The following is a 7,588-nucleotide window of genomic DNA, read 5'->3' as shown; positions in this document are numbered from 1 at the left end:
ATAATAAAATGGCATCAGATGAAGACTCAGAGGACCCGTGAATGCCTCTTAGTAGCTTTCAACCTCAGACAATTTCATCACCTCTCTGAGCCTAGGATCCTCATCTATGAAATCAGCTAAATACTAACTATCTTGCCTGGTTGTAGTGCGAATTCGACAGGATAATATGTGTGAAGAGCACCCTGGAAATTGGAAAGCCCTGTACAGTTGTGTGAGAAGATGGGCTCTCTTGCTGCCCTTCACCATTTGCTGAGGTGCTTTTTCCTGTTGAAGTTATTTCAGGTGCCGTGGAAAAGCTTTCTTCCAAACTAAAGGCAGGATCTCTCTTTCCTGGGGATTTCTATCTTTTTTTCCTACTCAGTTGCGATGAAGAGTTCTGTTGATAAATAAGAAGAAAAATGTTTTTAAATATTTTTAATGTTAAAATACTACTAATCGCTAATTGTCTTAAAAATTGATGGAGATACACATGAAAAATATTCAAACATATTCCTTTCTAGATAGTTAATCCTCCCAGTTATAACCTTTGTGAAAAATCTTTGTGGCTCAATCACTACCTTAGATAAAGCTAACATTAGACACTGCCTGCTAAGATGCCAGTGACCAGCAGACCAGCAGGCCATGCAGATATCTATTTCCTTCCCCGCCTGATTGTTTTGAATTAGCACTTCCCTCTTGGTCCAACAAAACACACACTCCCATGATATTTGCCATGCAGTTGCTAATATCTATATTTTTTAATTAAAATATTTCACAGAAAGACTGAGCGTTTAAAAAATTACAAAATTAACAAAAACACCTGTGGTAGTTATTTGAGACTAAAATGAAGACTGCAAACTAGCATGCTATAGGCCAAGGCTGTCCCCGCAAATATGCTTTATTTGACCTGTAGAATTTTTTTAAAATAACACTTTGAGCCAATATTTCAAAATTGATATTTTTTATATTCAAGCATACCAATTTCTATTACCTCTTGGAACATTGGAAGATCAGGTGGCACAAGGCAGGGCCTTTATTCCCGTAAATAAAAGTGAGTGGCTGTGTCTGAAGTTCATCCCAAGCCCCACTCCTCCCTATTGCCTCCTCAGGCTGGTACCCACAGATCCCTGGAGAGTTCAGAGTGTGTGACCCCTGGCTTAAAGTCAAACCAGTACAACACAATGGAAGGGGAGAAGTTTGTTTCTAATGATACAGTGGCTAAGATAAAGAAAAAGGAAGCCCAAATACCTGGGGTGGAAGTGCCCGATTCTTAGCTCTTAGGCAGCATTCTGTCTGCTTTAGTATGGGGCTCTACAGGAGCGGAAGCTAAATTTCTTCCTTTGTGTACTCCTTTGTATGATAGAGATTAAAATAAAAGCAACTACTTCCTTTGGGAAAGGCCAAAGCATAGCCCAAAAGAAAAATGTGTATTACTTCAAAAGCTGAGGCAACTGGCCAAAAGATTCCAGAAGGCTCTCCCTAGCCTCACAAGGTCAAGAAACTTTGATAACCTGTGACGGCATGGAAAGACATCTGGTAGACCACACTTTACAGTTCGGAAGATAAAGCTCATTCTAAGTTTTATTAACACAGACATACTGGCCATGGCTGGTCTTTGCCACATAGAAGAAATTCCCAAGCAATGCATTCTTGCGCTCTCATCAAGGGGTCTGTTGGCTGTGGAATTTCCTATTCTCCAGCGCCAGAACAGAAAGCAACCCACCCCCACCCCCAGCTTTGGCCGACATGAGATTTAAAGAGGATCGTTTGTTTTCATTACAGCCCCTTGAAGCCCTTCCTTCCCTCCTCATTAATGAATTTCCAGTCTTTCATCAAAAAACAAAAACAAAAAAACAAACACAAAAAAGGACCTGCCAGAGGACATGGTTAAGTGGCTCGCGCGTAGCGATGCCGGCTTTAAAGAGAGGAGACGGCCGTTTACTGATTGCAAGGAGGGGTTGACATCCTTGGTTAGTATGCTAATTTCGTCTTCTGCATTTAACATTCAGATCAGGTCTGTACGGGCCCTCCCGAGTGGCAGAGTCCAGGGATGGATGGCTGTCTGCCTTGCAGCTTTGAACATTCAATGCATGAATTACATAAATGCCCAAACGTTCCGTCTGCTCCGACTTCACTCTCTTCCTCCCTCTGCGAGAGACACACAGACACAGAGCCATACACATGCAAGCAAACACACGCGTGCGCACACACACACACACACACACACACACACACACACACAGACCGTATAGACACAGGTCTCTATGAATGCTGAAGAAATGCAGTTTAAGATGCCCGAGCCATCCACAACTGTCTTAATTCCTCCTCCTTTGAGTCTCCAAGGCACACTTCTGCAGGATATATTTCTCCTGCTCAGGAAACTTGCAATGTACTGGGGTGTCTGAAATAAGGAAGCAACATGAAGAGTAAATCCCCTGTGAGAAGGAGCATGTCTTTCTATTGACCTTCCAGTCCTGGAAATCCTAAAAAAAAAACAAAAACACCCAACTCCACTCATCTGTAGGGGAACAAGACAGCTCAGTTAACTGAACGCCCAGAAAGAAGGAAGATCCAGATCATTTTATTCTTTGGGGTCCCCACTTTGTCGTGTGTGTTTGGAACCCTGTGTTAAGAGTCTTAATTCATCATGGTTGGCTTTGGACTCACCAAGTCACAGCTGGGTGACAACAGAAGACGAATCCCAAACTAGCTCCCACATGATGGTCCAGATGGCAAAGACAATCACCTGGCATATTTTGCCAGAAGCCCGGTCAAGGGAAAACTGAATTTCCTCAACCTCCTTTTCCCAGCATCTTTCTGTAACATTGCAGCAGCTTCCTGGAGACAAACAGAGAATCAGCAGCTCCTGTTATCAGAAGGCACATTTGGAGGTTGCTTTCAATAGACAGAAGCTATTTTGAGCAAGCAGGGGCTCCCACTAAAAGAAAAGGACAGGTTGGTCTTTATTATTTTGTTTCGTTTTGTTTTCTCAAAGTATGACATAACTGTGTCACCTGGCATGCCATGGCTCTTTCCTCTGGATGGTCTTGTGATCCCTGGCTCTGTCCCCTGGTGCCCACATAATATTCCATTTTCGGCTGAGGAACACTGGGCAGTTCCTGTGGGAGCCTCCAACAGGAGTGATGGGTGTTTTCTCTGAGCTGCAGACTTGATTTGAGTGGATTTTTTTTTTTTTTTTGGCTCTGGTCCAAGATGTTTTCCTGTCATCATTTCACTGTCTTTTCCAGTAATCCCTTTTTTAAACATGGCCAACAATTAGTCGATTTATCTCCACCCCCGCCCCCACCCCCACCCCATCTCCACACAAACACACAGTCCACTGAGCCCCATCACTGTCTTGTTTTGCCTTGAAGTCTAAGAAATTACAGCTTCTCATTAGCTGGAGAGCACGTTTGGAACGGCTTTGTATTTACTCACTTAGTAAGTGATGCTGGCCTTTTTAATTATTCTCCCTCCGCGTGCCATCAGAGTGCTGCAAGCTGTTCCAGGCAAGCCAAGAGACTGCATGTCCTCCGCCAGGCAGTTGGAAGTAATCGTGTTTTACCTCCCTGCTGCTGCTTTCTTCCTTTCCTGTCAGCAAGCCAAGGAATCCCCCCAAAGCTCTTACGTAGGAGATACCAAAACTGTGAGTCACTTCTGGCTCCCCGAGCAGAGGGAGTGCAGGGCAGGACGCACGGAACAGCAGACCCAAGATGGGGGTTTCCTCCAAGCCACCAGGAGCCCTGCAACCAGATGTGCAGCCAGCGCTTGGTTTTTCTTGCTGTTGCTCCCTCTTTCTCCTCCACCCTCATCCATTCCTTCGTTTCCCAGCACGTTCCTCTTTTTCTCTTCCTTTCTGTGTTGCCGACAGCCGCAGACCCAGCAAGAGCTGGGACCCTCTTGCCTTCTGCTGTTTCTTTCCCCTGCAGCAGGCTTTGGCTGCTACCTCTGCGAGCCGGATCACCAAAGACACACGACTCCCTCACAATGAATAATCAATACAGATATTGATCTGTGGAAAATGTTTGTAAATTCCTGAAAGGGAATCAGGAGCACGGGGCAGGGAGGCTTGTGGGGGACGACGCTGAAGTGCTGGTGGCGGCAGGCAGCCGAACTGGATTTGGATCCCAAGGCTGGCTGGCTCCGAGGTGACGGTACCGGAATGCGTGCGAACGAGGGTGCGCGCGTGTGAGTGCGCGGGTGACGCCGGTGTTCTGTATTCCCCTTTCTCTACAGCTGCTTTCCCCGAAGAATCAAGAGCCGAATGGTCGGGAGCCCCCGTCAGTGCCATGCCTTGGCTGCGGGCCAGCACTGTTTTGTTTTCATTATCACACGCTACTTTGCAATTTGCATAAATACAGGGTTATTTTTTATCGTGTCGCCCAAAAGATAAAAAAAAAAAAAAAAAGAAATAGAAGTCTTTGTTGTGTGCAAGAGGGGCTCGCCGCACTCATCATGGCTAAGGATTTAGCGTATGTAGAGGGCTCCAGAAGAAATACTGGCAAAGAAGTGGTAATCACAGAGAGAAAAGAATAGAGGAGAGGCGAAGAGAGGAATTGAAAGATAACTGCAGGGGATTCAGCTTGGTAGAACCAAATATTAGGGATACGTTTTCCTCTATGGAGAAGTGGTAGCGCCTTAGTAAAGCAAAGAAGATATGAAGACCACCAAGGTCTAACCAGTGCCCTATATGGTATACACGTGTCACTCTTCCAGCTGGAATGCACTATTTATCTTTGGTGGAAAAGGTACACAGGACGCTGAACACAAACTTGCTTTTTCTGCCTCATCCAAAACCTAGAAAGTATGGGAGCAGATGGAATGTCTCGCAGCAGGCGAGACATTTCAGACCTTGGTCTTTTCCTACAGCCTGAGCAGCTCAACGGAGTCTCCTGAATTGCACTTGCCCTAGTATTGAATGGAATTCATCCTCCCCTTGGCTTTTTCACCTTCAGAAAAGTGGGTACAGGAGTGTCAACCTAAACGCAAGCTTTGAGTGACTTTCTCCTGAGTGCTTGGAGTCCTGGCTGCAGAGATGAGGCCTCCTGAAGTTATGCCCCCACGTGGATGGCAGGCATGGTCACGGGTCCCAGGAAGTAGCACCTTATGTCAGAAAAAGCTTCTAGCTCTCTCAGGCCATTGGATGGTCCCCCCGTCTTCGATTTCCTATCCTTTCACCTCTCCCCCACTTACTCTGTTTCTGTGATTCGGTAGTAAAATCTCTTTGGGATCATTCTACTCTCTTCTCTCACTGCTCTAGCTGTCTCCTCCTGGCCTGGCAACAGAAGGGATGCACCTCCTTTGAGATAGCCATCTAGAGTAAGACCTCCACATGAGGACTCAATTCCAGCACCCCCTGTCCTGAAAGGAGCGGTCTGCTTTATCAGCCAGCAGCAGCAGCGGGAAGACGGATTTTTTTATTCCCTTTCTGGCTTCTGATTAGCTCCAGCAATCCAATTAGCAGAGGAATTTATATCACACAGGCTGAGGTGCCCCTACTCATCACAGCAGCTCAAACCCACTCTTAAATTCTGCCAATAGTACATCTTCCTGTGACGTAGATTAATTACAGCGCCAAGCCTTCCCGAGTAGATCTACCAGGAAAGGTATATATGAATATCAGAATTAAAGAAGAGGCAAAAAGCGATGACTTTTGTGTATCACCAAGGATGCACGAAGGCTGCCTTGTGCATCCTCCACTCTGCGCATCTCCCATTGTTCTAGTGTGTATCAAAGAGGCCAAGTGAGCATTACAGAGGATTCAGAATTGGCTAAATCATGGAACACCTGTGCATTTCCTCCCTATCACTGACACATTTATTATGAAACTTCAGAGCTCTTAGACACTGACTAATTTCCTGCCTCCAGCCTATACTTCCCCCAAAAGAGTTAAACTATTTAAAGTAGCTCCATGGAGAGAAATGACATTATCTTCATCGTTATTCCATTCCAGTTGGGTACAATTGTGATATCGTTGTACCCTTGCATCTATCTACAATTTCATTCCAAATTTATCCTTACATTCATCAATCTCTAGCATCTATCTCTCCATTCATCTCTCTATGTTCATTTATATATCAACTATTTATTCTATTTCCCAGTCATCTATTCATCCATGTGCACCTAGCTATCCATTTTCTAACCATGTATTGATCTATGAATATCTTTCTATTATCTGTCATCTACTTGTCTATCCATTTGTGTCTCTATTAATTCATTCGTCTGTATTATCCATCTATCTGTTTTTCTATCTATTCATTAATCTATTCGTGTATCTAGCCATTCAATCATCTATCATTTGCTTATCAGCTACCTTTTTACTTTGTGCCTTTTGTTAGCTATGATCCTAACAGAATCCCAGATTAACATTCTCAATCATTTTTAAGGTAAATAATGCCCAGTTTCCAAATGAAGTCTGTACATGCTATGTACTTGGTTATCTGTTCTCTAGTTTAAAAGAGTCTTGTCAACTAAAAAAGTAAATCAGTAAAATCATACAGTTTTAAATGTGTTAAAAACTACAAGGAAGATATTTTATCCCGGATTCTTGGTACATTTTTCTTACTTACCATGGCTTTAAAAGAGGGGAATTTCACATAAAGTCTACACATAAATCTCATTCAGGTTGTTAAATCTACCACTGAGAGACCTCATGCAAGTGATCCAATTCAGCTAGAGCTAACTCGAGATTACTTTTATCATAAAGCAAAACAGATACTAAACCCTTACATGGTAATGTGGTCATACATGTTTGAATCTTTCTTGTATCCAGGCTGGGAGTCGAGTAGCAGTTTGGGAACTAAAAATAGATTTTTTTTGTTTCCTCATTACTTTTGTTCAGAATATATTCAAGTTTGGGCCAACACTTGAGAGTCAACACCTTCTCAGAGTGACCCCTAGTTTATTAGCTCTTAAGAACATGAAGCATTACTGGGTTGGGAGGAAATGTCAGTGGATGAATCTCGTTTGCACTGGGGACAGAAACTACAGTTTGTTGCTATGAGTACTGTGGAGTTTGGCTGAATTTTTTCTGTGTTTCTAGGGAATCACTTCCCAAATGGGGGCCCAGGTCAGAATCCTAATAGAGCAGTCGATCATGTCTCTGACAACACTGGCCATCTCTAATATTTATTAATGTGTAGGCAGTACTATCCATTAAGGATCCAAGTTTGTTTTTCTTTTTGTCATTTTTTTTTTTTAACTAAGCCGTAGTATATTGATTAAGGTAAAGCCCATAAAGACCTCATCAGTTCCGAAGTTGCCATCCTCAAAGAACCGGCAAGGACCCAAGCCATGTGTCCTCCAAGAAAAAAAGGAGATGAAAACCTCCTCATTCCTCTTCTCATGTTATTTCCATTCGTTCCATCACCATAGCTTTGTGGACTTGGCTGTAATCAGAGATGAGATTCCATGATCTCACGTCCTAGTCCTGGCTTTTTTGTCATGCTAACCACGGCTGACTTCGCGAGATAACCGTAGACGCAGTGCCTAGGGCCCACCACACTTTGAGGGGGCCACGAAAGTCTTTTAATTTCTTTTAAAATCATCAAAAAGGTGAACTTTTTGGTCCAAAAATTTTTAATATGTATTAATATATTCTAATGCCAAT

The 7,588-nt window shown here is 43.6% G+C and overlaps 1 long non-coding RNA gene across 1 annotated transcript; it reads right to left on the bottom strand.

The window, feature by feature from the left end:
- Positions 1–312: 312 nt before the first annotated feature.
- Positions 313–3,543, bottom strand: LOC114883954. The gene is made up of 4 exons (XR_003790737.1): positions 3,418–3,543; positions 2,994–3,233; positions 2,647–2,817; positions 313–376 (listed from the first exon to the last, which is right to left on the bottom strand). It is a non-coding gene; the product is annotated as an uncharacterized LOC114883954 (long non-coding RNA).
- Between the last annotated feature and the right edge of the window lie 4,045 nt (positions 3,544–7,588).

The sequence above is a fragment of the Monodon monoceros genome, unplaced genomic scaffold, assembly GCF_005190385.1.
Source record: "Monodon monoceros isolate NGI ecotype Baffin Bay Population unplaced genomic scaffold, NGI_Narwhal_1 Super_Scaffold_10, whole genome shotgun sequence".
Lineage (NCBI taxonomy): Eukaryota > Metazoa > Chordata > Mammalia > Artiodactyla > Monodontidae > Monodon > Monodon monoceros.
The sequence above is the reverse complement of the archived record's forward strand: the minus strand, read 5'-3'. Positions and strand labels throughout refer to the sequence as shown.